General features: G+C 41.1%; 1 protein-coding gene across 2 annotated transcripts in view; it reads right to left on the reverse strand.

Moving 5' to 3' along the window:
• LOC126037437 (E3 ubiquitin-protein ligase RBBP6-like) overlaps window positions 1-13,273 on the reverse strand; it is an 87,639-nt gene that overhangs the window by 47,823 nt on the left and 26,543 nt on the right. The window contains exon 1 of one of the 2 annotated variants that reach the window (XM_049797753.1): window positions 7,398-7,406. The exons of the other annotated variant lie outside the window; for it this stretch is intronic. The gene's annotated coding sequence lies outside the window, so the exon portion shown is untranslated. Of the gene's footprint in view, window positions 1-7,397; window positions 7,407-13,273 lie in introns of those variants that run through there. 2 annotated transcript variants of the gene reach the window in all.

Genomic DNA, 13,273 nt, shown 5'->3' on the forward strand with positions numbered 1-13,273 from the left:
AAGATGCACGCAAGTATCCTTATTTACATTTTGCAGCATTAAAGGGACACACAACTTTTTGCTTGCTGAAATGCAGCTTCCCACACAGAAGCATTAAAAGCAAGCAAGCTTTTTATAATCCCTCAGCAAGACAAAAGATACTTGTCACTACAAATTTGACCATCATGGCTGGAGGCAGTCCACACTGCATGCTTCCCCCTCTACTAACTTCTTCATATTAAGTGATTTAACTACAGGAAGCACAACCTGCATTTTTTTTCCAGTTGACTGTGTCCTTTTCACATACAATTTGTAATATCAACCTTATGCAGAAATAGACCTTTCAAATTAATGAAGCCAGCTGTTTTTTCAAAGTAGCATTTGTTCCAATGTTTTTATTTCACACTAGTCCAGATCCAAGCAGGGTCTAAGGGAGAGGCTGTAAAGGATGGGGACCTTCAAGCACCTAGCATTCAGACCAACCACTCAGATCAACCCCTCATGGTTCTGTTTTTATATGCGTTCATTCACAAAAGCAACCAACTAGTTTCAACATTCTATTAAATGGATGTTTCATAGACACCATTTTTTTCTCCACAGTAACATAATCCAGATCAACGCCTATGAAATCATTTCCTTTAACATTTACAGAAAACTTCACAGATAGTTGACTAATTTCTTTGAACCCAAACAGTTTACAAAACACATCCAAAACCCACAAGACATTAGTAGGAATAGACCAAAATTCAAATATGGCATTTCACACGTAGTAATAATAAACCACAAAACTCTTAACACATCACCTCCATGCCAAGTCAGCCTGCAGTAAAGAGGTCAGAGTAAGTAACAGGTTTAAGCTGCTTTACATTACGTTCCTGTATTTTTCTGAAATAGTGACATTTTCGCAAAAGCTTAAATGTGTACACCACAAGGACACTTCTTCATATTTTAAGACTAGAATTTGGCATAAGTTTACAGAACCAAGGACATGTTTAGGGACAGCACTAATGGAGACCAAGTTCTTTTGGTGGCTACCTTCCAAACATTATTTTTTTTTCCCTCCAGATGCACACAATTTATTTTTTTCAGTGAGAGGGGAAAGAAGGGACCAGTGTGAAGAAATTCCTCTGTCTTGGAAATGAACTCCAGCCTTCATTTTCAGAAGAAAGAACTAGATCCCTTGCATTAGGCCCTGCCTTCTCCAAGCTTTGCAAATGTAAAGACTAGTTATTTCATTGGCGAGCACTATGCCTTTTCACAAAGTGCAGCCAGTAGTGCTTTCCCAGAGGAAGGTACACATTGTTGAGCGAAAAATGCAAGCAGTTCCATAGCAAAACATGGCATTACAACAGTTCCAGAAGGTCACATCTGCTAATATGCCACACATACGCATCGGTGTATTCCTAGAAACAATCAGGTGCACTTTCACACTTGACACAGGCTGCATTCAAACAAATTAGATTATGTTGTCTACTGTCTATATACGAGTATTTATGAAACTGTGCAGCATTAAAAGAATGGATCTGTAACTTTAATGGCTAGAAATTCAAAAACAGCCATGCAATTGTCCATGTTACAGAAACGATTCTCTTTTGGCTGTTGCACGCTCCCCCCTCCAAATGGCCGTAACTTACAGCCCATTCAATTCCTCTGTAAAAACTGTTAGTTTCCAATGCAAAATTAATGAAACGTATGAGAAATGGTGAACAGCTTCTGAAATGCTGCTTCTCTGTGTCTGGAAGATGAGTAATAGTGCAACATTACGTTGAGGCTGATAAGGTACTCCCCTTCTATCTTTCCAAAGTGGGAACTACTCTTTACAGGCTAGTACCAAAATAGACACACATTTTAAAGTTAAAATTACTACTTTAAATTAATAAAAATTAAATTAAAGTTGTGTTTCCATTACAACAGTTATCCAGCTATAGATCACAGTATAAGATTTTAAAAAACTAGGCAAACACTTTTTTTTTTTTAAAGAATTTGACAAGACTATATACATATACCTTAGCAAGGTGGGCCAGAGAAAGAGATGCAGGAGACTCATCTATCTGTTCACAAAAAATTAAACACATATTCAAGTTCTACAGTCAAAACATAGCAATAGTTAACGTCTACTGTAGTCTGAAAGTCTGCACTATATCCTCTGAGTGCCACTGACAGGGGCACTGCCAACCCCGTGGAATTTGTGTTTGCTCAAAACAAAGTCCAAACCTATGGCACCTTAAGAGTGCCTGTGTGGTTAATGAGAAGAAACTAAAATAAGCAAACCCGCACGACATCGACTTACTGCTCCACACTATCTCAGAGAGGGACCCTTGTCAAAGGCTCACATCTGTCAATTTTCAGCTAAAAAGGATTTCGGTTTATTTGAGAAGGAAGCATCACTACAGGAGACTTATTTGCAGTGTAGCTTGTAAATTAATCAGTTAACATCTCATCACTTCTAAATGCACATAGTTATGCTTTTATGAAGGCAGTAGCTGCCTGGCAAAACAAAACACAGGCATATTGGCCCTCTACCATGAACTCTGCCCCTCCTGTCACAAAGTTTAAAAATGCCAAACTCACCATACCCCACAACACCCAAATAAAAACACCAAGCCAGAACATCAGCCATGAAAGTAAACCACCACTTTGTCTAGAAAAAAACCCGACTGCTCAAATTAGTGAAATGAACGTGTCTCCCATGACAGAGCAGCCTACAAAAACAGAGAATACTGATGTCTTGTATTTTATTAGACCACAGGCCATACTATCCAAATTAGTTTGGGAAGTGTGAGAATTTAATATCACGCTCCTTACTATCAGAGCAAAACCAATTTTTAATGATGATGAAAACACGGAGTCAGAGCACAGTCCTGTAATTTTTTTCTCCACTGAAACCACACTCCTCCCTCCCACCGACCTCCTGGAACACCCCGCAGGAGTCAAGCCCTCAGGCCACTAGTTTCTAATAGGCTGCAGTGTATCTTGAGAACTAATAGTGAAATGCTGCTTTTCCACAAGTAAACAGGGTAACACTTAGCTTCTTCCTTTTCCAGAATATGGAATTATATTATGCCACAAGCAGCAGTGAAGCTTACCCTAGCAAAACATGATCAGAAAGACACCTGAATCACTGCTTACCAGGACTTCGGTTGTTCAAAAATGTAGAATAAAGTGTCACGGCATAAACTGAACAATTCTCCTCAAGATGTCACTAAATGGATCGGAGGAGAGATTAAAACCCTTCCTTGGAAAAAAGCCCTTGTCCTTTATTACCTAACGTAGTGGAAGAATTCAAGGGAGCAGTTTTAGCAGACTCTGGGGACAAAATATTTACGTGCAAAAGATGTTTCCTCACTCCAGTTACTCATGTCTTCTCTAGATGTTTAGGAAAGCACAGACAACATTACTCTAACACTAACTAAAACATTCTTGAAAACGTGACTTTGGAGAGGAGCACCCAGATCTGGAACAAGAGACCTTCTTTCCACTGCAATTCTTACCAGAAGATTCAACTCTCCTTCCCTTCACAACATTTGGTACCCACTTCTGTCAAAAGGGAAGTCTGATTTTGAAGCTTCACGCTCCACATGCCACTCTTCTTCACGTGTGGAAAAACAGGCCTATGTTCTCTCATGGCAGGCACAACCATTATCACTTTGCGGGTTTTCAGAAGCAAACAAGGAATTAGGAAAGCTCTCTGTTGGAGTCTGGCATTAAACAGGCTAGTATTGACCAGTACCTGAAACATAACAGTTCACAGTAGTTCTTGTATTTTTTTAGGAAGCCGTTATTCTATGGCCTGCAGGCAACAGTCTGATTACTTAAAGGAGATGAAAGCGCTCCTTTCTATGAACAGTTACCACAAGCAGCAAAGAGAAAATTAATGTACTATTTAGGACGTTTGCCCAACGGCCATCTTCCAATGATCCTACATTCTTGTGTCTTTGGTTTTTTCCTTTGAATTTCTACTGAAGTATTTCCTGCCAGTCCCTCCAATCGGTCAAGTAGAAACAGCACCTCCATGAAACTTGTACACAAAACTAAGGTAATACTGCAGAAGAATTGGGGAAAAAAACCCCAAACCAAAAAACACCCAAAGCAACCAAATAAAGAAAACCCTCAAAAAACCAGAATCAACAGTCAATGTATCAACTCCCATTTCAGACAGAAGACTAAACAGAAACTCACATAAAGCAAGTGGGAAAGGGGACAGAAAATAGGAGGAAAAGGCTAATCTCACTGCTGGAGTGCTGCATTTAAATTACAGTGGTTTCCTAAAACCCAATAGCTTGGTTAAACTGAAAATTCAGCCAGGAAGGATCACAGCTGTGCTTGACGGTGCTAAAACAATGCGCATGACTCTCTGCATTTCTACAGCCTCTGAGGACTAATACCAGCTAGAGCTCCTTGCAGTTACTGAAATAGGAATACGAAAACAAATAGGACTCACTTTCTTGATTTGGCAGTAGGAACAGTAGGACAGCAGCACAGATTTGGAAGTGTAGAATGACAGCTAACATAAGAGCAAGACAATTAAGAAATAGTCAAAGTGTAAGTTTTTGTGCATCCTTTTTGAAAAAAAATCTGGACTGATTTTAACATTGCTGCTTTACTGTTCAACAATAATTGGCAAGCCTTCCCAGTGATTTATTCAGACCACACTAAGATCCAGGTTTTGCTTTGAAATACATGCAGAAAGATGTTTATTTAAAATAACAAAAAAACAAAAAAAACAACCCCCACACTTTAGACCAAGTCCTGAGTTAGCTTTAAGAATACAGCTAACTGTGCTCCAACACTAAAAGCACCTGAGGCTGCAGTGCTTTTACTCTGTGTCTATGAGAGAGAGGGAGAGACAGGGGACTTGTACAGAGAGATGCAAGGCTTCCACCCTCCCTATGGCTACCCACAACCCACATCAGTTACCGTCAGAGCAAACAAGAAGGGAACAGTTTTGCTTTGTCTTCCTTCTAATTAGTTCTAACTAACACTAAGTCTTCCCTCCCACTCCAGGATTTTTCCTTTCTTAAAAAAAAAGATATTTTTTTGAGACATCTCTGTAAGCTTATGGTAAGATGCTACTTAGAAATGTAATACAAAGACACCAGGGAACACATGAGGCTGAAAGAATGGTAACCTTTTTGATGAAGATGTGATTTATGTTTATACACAAGCTAGTAAACAAGGAGAAAATTAACTCTTTCCAAGAAATAAAACCCCATCTCAATTAGATCAAATACTATAAACGTGGTTTACATAAATGCGTTACATTAACTGCTAGGGTCACAGGGCTCACAAGGAGAGGCTTTCATGTCCAAAAAGGAATTTGAAGCAATCAGTGATAGAATTATGGATGTCAGGTTTAGGCTTACTGTTTTTACACCAACGTACAAGAAGTTTTCCACTTTAAGTTCATTGTATACCATTCCACGAGAATCAGAGGCTGTATTCTTCACAGAACACAACCCCAGAGCTCATGAATTTCTAGATTAAGTTACCCAAACAGCTGATCAAGGGATCAGATCCAATGATCCAGGGTTAGTGCAAAGCCTCACACCATTCTAGTGAAGAAAAAGCAGTTAGACTTCAAGATGAAAAATGAAAACCAACAAATAGGAATTGTTACATTATAAGGGCTATTTTGAAAAGCACAGTTACACCTAGCCTTCGACCCAAGTCGCAAACCCAGATCTACACCATTACCGGTTAGGTATGTCCTGGTGTGACTTCTCTCTAGTTTAGCAGCCAAATGTCAGTGTTTTCTAACCTGAAAAAAAATGCTGCCCCTTTTCCAAATGGAAATTCAGAGTGGGGGTATATTAAAGAAAGGCTTAACCTTTGGGAAGTCAAAGCAGCATCCAACCCCGAAGCCACCCAGATGCAGAAAAGTACTGCAGGCAGAAGTTCAGAAAAATGACAGGGATTTTACCCACAAATACACCAGGCTCTAACCTTGTGCCAAAATCAGTACACCGGGGTTTAGATATTTTCATTTGCAGACAAACTATTAAACTACACTGCTTCATCAGATAGAGTGGAAAGATCAAATGCAGAACTTCCAAATACCACTTTGCGTAGCAACCATATTTAAATCCATGGCAATCTCTTATAGACATACATGTACTCAGAGGGGTCCAAATAATATCACTTCAATTATACACTTTTAGGAACAAATACCCAAGCATTTAAGGACATGAAAAGGAAACATTTAGCTGCACATGTGTCGTGGTTTAACCCCAGTCAGCAACTAAGCACCACGCAGCCACTCACTCGCTCCCCCCCATCCAGTGGGATGGGGGAGAAAATCCGGAAAAAGAAGCAAAACTCCTGGGTTGAGATAAGAACGGTTTAATAGAACAGAAAAGAAGAAACTAATAATGATAATGATAACACTAATAAAATGACAACAGTAGTAATAAAAGGATGGGAATCTACAAATGATGCGCAGGGCAATTGCTCACCACCCGCCGACCGACACCCCGCCAGTCCCCGAGCGGCGATTCCCTGCCCCCACTTCCCAGTTCCTATACTAGATGGGACATCACCTGGTATGGAATACACCCTTGGCCAGTTTGGGTCAGGGGTGCTGGCTGTGTCCTGTGCCAACTTCTTGTGCCCTGGCTGGCCATGAGAAGCTGAAATATCCTTGACTATAGTCTAAACACTACTGAGCAACAACTGAAAACATCAGTGTTATCAACATTCTTCACATACTGAACTCAAAACATAGCACTGTAGCAGCTACTAGGAAGACAGTTAACTCTATCCCAGCTGAAACCAGGACAACATGACTGTCCTCAAAATGTATGGGATATGTTGGTTTGGGTATTTGTTCGGACCCCCAGGTCAACAGTAAGAAACAGTACCAAGTTTAACCACAGTGGTTTCTCAGTGGGTTTTGATAACATTTTCAAAATCCATTAGGCAAAAAGAGTATTTAAAAAAAACCAACTAAGTGATATAATGTGGAAATGGCAGAAAATTCACTCCAAACAATTTGGATTGCAAGAAACAAAAAGCACAAAGCAACCTACAAACAAAACAATGTACAAACATACGCATTACTAGCTATACACAGATGTAGAACATGGCACCACGTTCAGTTGTTCAAACCTCGGACCTACATGACCTAAAAGCGATCATACATTACCTGTGCAACACAAAGTCGTACAGGAAATATTCTAGCATATTCAATGTGAAATGCAATGCATCACTAGGCACCAATACCAATATTTACATTAGAACTGTGCAAGTGATGGCATTACCCGGTTTTTCCTATGCCGAATCAAAGACACTGTCTTTACAACATAGACCAGGTTTTACTGGAATACATAATTAGTTAATGTTTGGAAAATGAATACAAGGCTACGTTGTTTAGAATTAAGAGCAGTGCGTAGAAAAAAGTGTGAGATTGTGTTTTTACATACTGCTTTTGATGTTCCACTCACTGCCTCAGTACGACTTCTGGAAGAAGAAAAGAAGGTGATCAGAATTTCAAGTAAAGCACTTGTACCCAGCATAAAGCACTGACAACAGACTATGAAACCTGAACCTCAAAACATTATGTTCTCATAGTCTAGGGAATGGGGAAATGTATTCATATATCTAAACTGTTCTCTCTTGGCACATTCAGTGCAACTAAAAAAAAACCAACAAACCAACCCAAATCCCGTTTCTACTTTGTCACAAATTAAGATGTACAGTTACAGAACACAACAGTGCAAGAAGAAGTCCTCAGGTATTTTGTCTCTGCTGCGTCAGTATCAAAAAGATGACGTCTGTCTCACAGCTTGGTGTTCTTCAATACTCAACTATCAAAATACAGAGGCAACTTTAACCAATCTGTACATATCTAGTATTACAAATGGGTACCAGATACAGTACTTTAATTTCCAAGAAAGAACACTGACGTTCTAGACACTTTGAAGTGCAAGTGTACTTCAGAGAAAACAGTCAGTCATCTGACAAAGAAATAACAAAAACGGCAGCAGCACAGGCTTTAGAACAGAGTTTCTTTGTGAAAGCCCAAGCACTGTATTCAGAGAGCTACTACATTTAGCCATGAAAGTGCCAAAATACTAAATGTGTTACATATGCAATATTGACTAAAAATAGCAGTAGAAATGTCACCTGAAAGCAGTTTCTGGGGTTTGGTGTGATTTAGGAGCCCTGTGACAAAAAAGAAAAGGCCTTACTTGCCAGAATTTGCTTTAGGATAATCTTGAAAAGGCTACGATCTTTTTGGCAATAGTCATTACATTTGAAAACTTGCTGAGATTCCACACACTTATTGATCTGTATCTGCACGCCACTCATCATGAATCAGACGTGCAGCCCTTGATCTAGTTAACAAACAATTCATACGTCATCCAAAGCGTCCCGTGAGCAGAGACAATTCCACGGCTGCTGTGGAATTTACGTACAAACAGAAAGGCTCGTGCTTCCTGCCACTGCTAGAATACCACCAGGCTCGCAAGTACAGCCACGTACCTCCTGAAGATGAGGAAGTACAGGGAAATACTGTAGATTACCGCACAATGGTTTCTTCATCCATTTACCTTGAAGAACATACAACAAGGGGAGTAACGCGTTTTTGAAGGCCTCTCCACCGTTCTAGCGTACATTCCTCGTTCCCAAACATTAACCACTCTACCAGTTGTTTCTGCAATGTTTCCAGCTGAAGGAATAGAAAGCTCATCTGCCTGGTTCATTTTCAACACTACAACAGCAGCGCCATTCTTTCCTTATCCCCACATCCAGGTCTTGGTTTGATCTTTGATGCCAGCAGCATCTCTCCTCTCATTTCAGGGCAGTATTAAGATACCAGGAGAGAGCGCCAGCCAACCAGAAACGGAGGATGCGTTGACAAGGCGGCACTAAGCACACATATTTAAGTTAAACATGGCCAAAACAAGGCCATCGTTATAAGCACAACACTGTGGCGTCCTGAATTCCTAGGTAGTGCCTGAAAGCACTGCAGCAACTACTGAAGGAATATACCCAAAGTTTACAGGCAGAGTCACAGCAATCAGGGGTTTTTGCTGGCAAATGCTTCACAGGTACCAGGATGCTGCTGTACTGTTTTTTCGAGACACACCGTAACTCACCAGTCTACGTTATTGACTGAGAACCAACATGAGAAAGACATGGCAAAACCACAAGCTAATAATACCTACTAATTGTGGGGGAGAGGCGTCTCTTTAAGAAGGCTGGAAAACATGAATGTTCAAACAATGCTAATGCAGCTGAATACATACATGACAGCAATAATCCTGTAGTCAGCATTGCATGTGGATAGCTGTAAGTTTAACCAACACATCCGATTCTCTGTCCTCCAGAAATCTGAGGAATATAGATTGAAAACCTGGAGCACGGATATCAACTTAGGGTAAAAACAGACTTAGATAACTAGTAACGCTTGGTAACGTGCTGAACTGCTTAGTGAGTTTCAAGTTTGGAAAGGGTTAACTATTCCTTTGTTGTACTCGCTCAAAAGGTGATACAGTTAGGAGAGTGTTCTTTTTCTCTTGCCTGAAATGGACATTGTCCTTAGGAAACTAATAGGAATCACTTATGAATGGAACTTCTGGTTTGCATGGTTTGCCAGCTGGCAACCCTTGGTCTTTCCTCTGTGTCTAGTACGCAAAACACCCAGATTTGCGGGGTAAGATTACCTGCCATATCCCACCCTGCCTCCCCCAAATGCAAGAAATAGTCAAACACTGACTATCAGACTCTTCTGAGGTGGGAACAAATTAGAACTTTACACAGCAATGCCTATCTGTCTTTACTATAAAAGCAATCAAATCAAACACATAAAATAAGGAATCTCTCCACGTAGAGGAAATGAGATCTACAACTTGGCTCTCAAAGAATCAACCCCAAGAACAAACCCAATGGAATCATCTTAAAAGCTACCATTGTTGCAGTTTGAACCCCATCTCCCAGCAGCCCAAAACATGTAAGTCTGCTTTGGGACAGATCTATTAAAATCTAGCCCATGACAACAAAAATTAACAGCAGCTTTAACAAGAAAGATACAATCTGAATGCCTCTTGTCAACTAATATCAATTGAAAAGTTAATGCACTGAAACCCCTAACCAAGAATACAATGCTTTACGGATACTTACGTAACACAGGTTTTGCTGGTGACTTTAACTCCTCCAGCAGGGATTCTCCTAACAATTACCCATGAGTTTCTACGAATCAGGGCATTACCATCTGTGTATTCTGAAAACAACATCAATACAGAAAAAGAATCTGCCAGTTTACGAGAACCTATATCAATACATAATTACACAACATTTCAGAGAATCCCTTTACGGATAGTAAAGCAAAATCTGATATGTATCATTGCGCTTTTATGGTCCCAACACACTGAAAGTACATTTCAAGAAACCTTCAGGTTTGATCATCAAACACAAGCAGCACAATCTTTTTCATGTTTCTAAAATGGTTGGAATGCCAACAGCAAAATGGTCTCAAAGGTCACTGAAGCGGAGTCTGCTAATGCATGAGGTTCTTCCCTGATCTAGCTTAAGTTGCTTTTGCTTCTGTTAGGCTACAAAACCAACAGAGCTTTGGAGAAAAACCAACCACAGCAAAGTCTCACCTGCATAAACCAGATTCTGAAGTCTGACTAGCTTGCCCTGCAACAAGAGGCCCTCAGCTAAAGCATGACAACTCTGCACCATTGCTTTCGTAGCTGTTAACTACCTCAATTCCCCCGTGCTGCTAGTGCTCAAGACTGACAGAACACAGAAGAGCGCCTGCCATCTCCGTCTATTCCTTGGAGCTTAATCCATCAACACCACCGCTTCTCAGCTGCTCCGCGCTCTACATGTCCATGGAAACAAAACTGGCAACGCTAGCATTTGGATCAGAGAAATTTGGGGGGGGGTTGAGCTTGCTTTCACAAGTAGGGCAGAACTGGCTCCAACTAAAGTGCTATCTCCCCTCTGAAGCTTATCATCTAGTTTGAATTAACCCAAGGGACGTGAATTGGATGTCAATAGTTGTGGATGCCCCGTCCCTGGGCTTTTGAGCAACCTGGTCTAGTGGAAGGTGTCCCTGCCCATGGCAGGCGGGTTGGACCTAGATGATCTTTCAGGTCCCTTCCAACCCAAACCATTCCCTGAGTCTAGGATTCTATGAATTCTTGCGATTCATTTTCAGAGCAGAGAGACTCAAACAAAATTCCTTATGACGACAGCCATGAAAAGCCTTTTGAAAAGAGCGTGTGCCTGAAGCTACCCGTGCTTTGCCTGGGCTTACACCATGTCAGTCTTTGAAGAGGAGGAAAGCCTTCTGACCGTCTACATAAGGCCCAAACAATCAAAAAAACAAACTACCTGAGACACTTTGACTGTGTAAGCTTAAAATGCAAAGATCTCTCCATGAGAATGGTTTTTATATTGTCCTTATACAAGCTGGATATGACTAAATATTTTAAATCACTATCAGCAGCCATTCCCTGTAATCTGCCTACAGTTTTAAATATTACAAGCTCTTACCTTTGCAGACCGAATCAGAACAATGGTCTGAAAACCACAGATGCTGTATATCTAGTCAAGCTCTGTCAGGGTGGTTTTGCTCAGTGATCACAGACGCACAACAGGAATATTTCACAATTTATGCTTCATTTTTCAGTATATTATTCCTACAGGCGGGAACCTCTCTTACCCCAAAACTCACCTACCAGAAGACATTATTTCAACAATGAAATGAAAATGTTACTTCTATTTCCAAAGGACAGAATGCTTCTTCAGAAAACTGAGAAATCATTTAGCTGAAACTAATTCCTGATCTTCCCCCCTAGGGAAGCGAACAGCAAGTTTCCTCTGCACTTCCGAGGAGGTTCAAATTGTGGGAGAAAGGACTACTAATGATGAAAACAGAAGCTTTTACAGAAGTCGTGTATCCTGAAAGCAACCCCTAGAGCTCTTCTCAAAGAAGAAACTCTGACCCTTCCACAGCCACCTGTCAAGAAAGGCCTGCGCTGGGACTTTTTGATGGAGAAGGAGCTGAAGCGGTACTGGGGCCCAGGCAGGCAACTGGGAGATCATGGCAGCTGCAGATCTAGAAGCCCAAACCAGCTGTTTCGACCTGCTGAATGGAGTCATACAGAGCGTTCTTTCTGGGCCAGATCACAAACCGCTGCACTGACATTTCAGACATAGAGGACAAGCAACAGCGGCTCCACAAAAAGGCAGGAGTTTGCTACGCCTGTGCTCAACTGAGGATTGTTCTAGTTCTGCAGCAGATTTACAAGTGGCAGCACCTCGCCTAGGAAGAGACTGTATACATGAGGACAGCAACCAATGCATTTATTCACAAAGGATGCAAGCCTGCAGAGGTCAATTCGAACATGCCCAACAGTGATGCAAAAAGAGGAATAAGTCCTCTTCTAGCACTTGCTGACAATTCACTGACCATTAGAAGAGAAGCATTGACACCTGCCTCCTGAATAGACTTATCCTTGAATGTGTGTGCGTGTATATATCTATATCTATATCTTGTGATATATGCTTGTTTTGAATTCGCTTGTTAAGTGCACCATGAAGAGAGGTCCACCCATCTAGGAAGAGACTGATATAAAACTGAATTCACCTTAAAAGTCCATCAGTACACATTTAAATGGATCAGCTGAAGAGTGACAATAGCGCGGTGAAGGAAAGGCTTTCTTTGTATAGGACACTTATCTCGGCACCTATTTGTATTTGGTACTGAAGTATCCCACCAGCTTGGGCACCGTGCCAGAGAATTTGTGGAAGAGTGTTTACATACAGCAGAGTCCATTGCTGAGTTAGTTCTGTGAAGGGGCCTGATACCAATTGGCTTTAACGCATTTATTTTTCCGTCGCCTCAATTAACTGAATTAATTTTGGTGATGACATTTTATGAGAGGTGAAGCCAAACAATGTCGCCTAAAAAGTCAACTTTTTTCTTTTTTTAAATAGGGAAGGACTAAATCTGGCGCACTATTCCTGAAGTCCCTCTCAACTTGAATTTAACAGAAGCCAGCTTAGTCTAACAGCTCTCAGAATGAACTGGTGTCTCCCAGCAGGAACCTGTTCCCCATGGGCAGCAGCATCCCCTAGCAGAGACTCGGCAACTACCAGGACCTGCAAAGCAGTGTCACACTGCCTCACCTCGTGACTCCACATCTGCAAAGCGAGCAGTGACGTCATGCCCAACAAGGCTACTTTTCACACTTGGCCAAGCAGCGCTCCAATAGAAACGTTCAGCAAAGCTGGAGGTAACAACATTCTTGATTCCTATTCCCTGATAGCACAACACGTG

This window comes from Accipiter gentilis, unplaced genomic scaffold (genome assembly GCF_929443795.1).
Source record: "Accipiter gentilis unplaced genomic scaffold, bAccGen1.1, whole genome shotgun sequence".
NCBI classification, from domain to species: Eukaryota; Metazoa; Chordata; class Aves; order Accipitriformes; family Accipitridae; genus Astur; species Astur gentilis.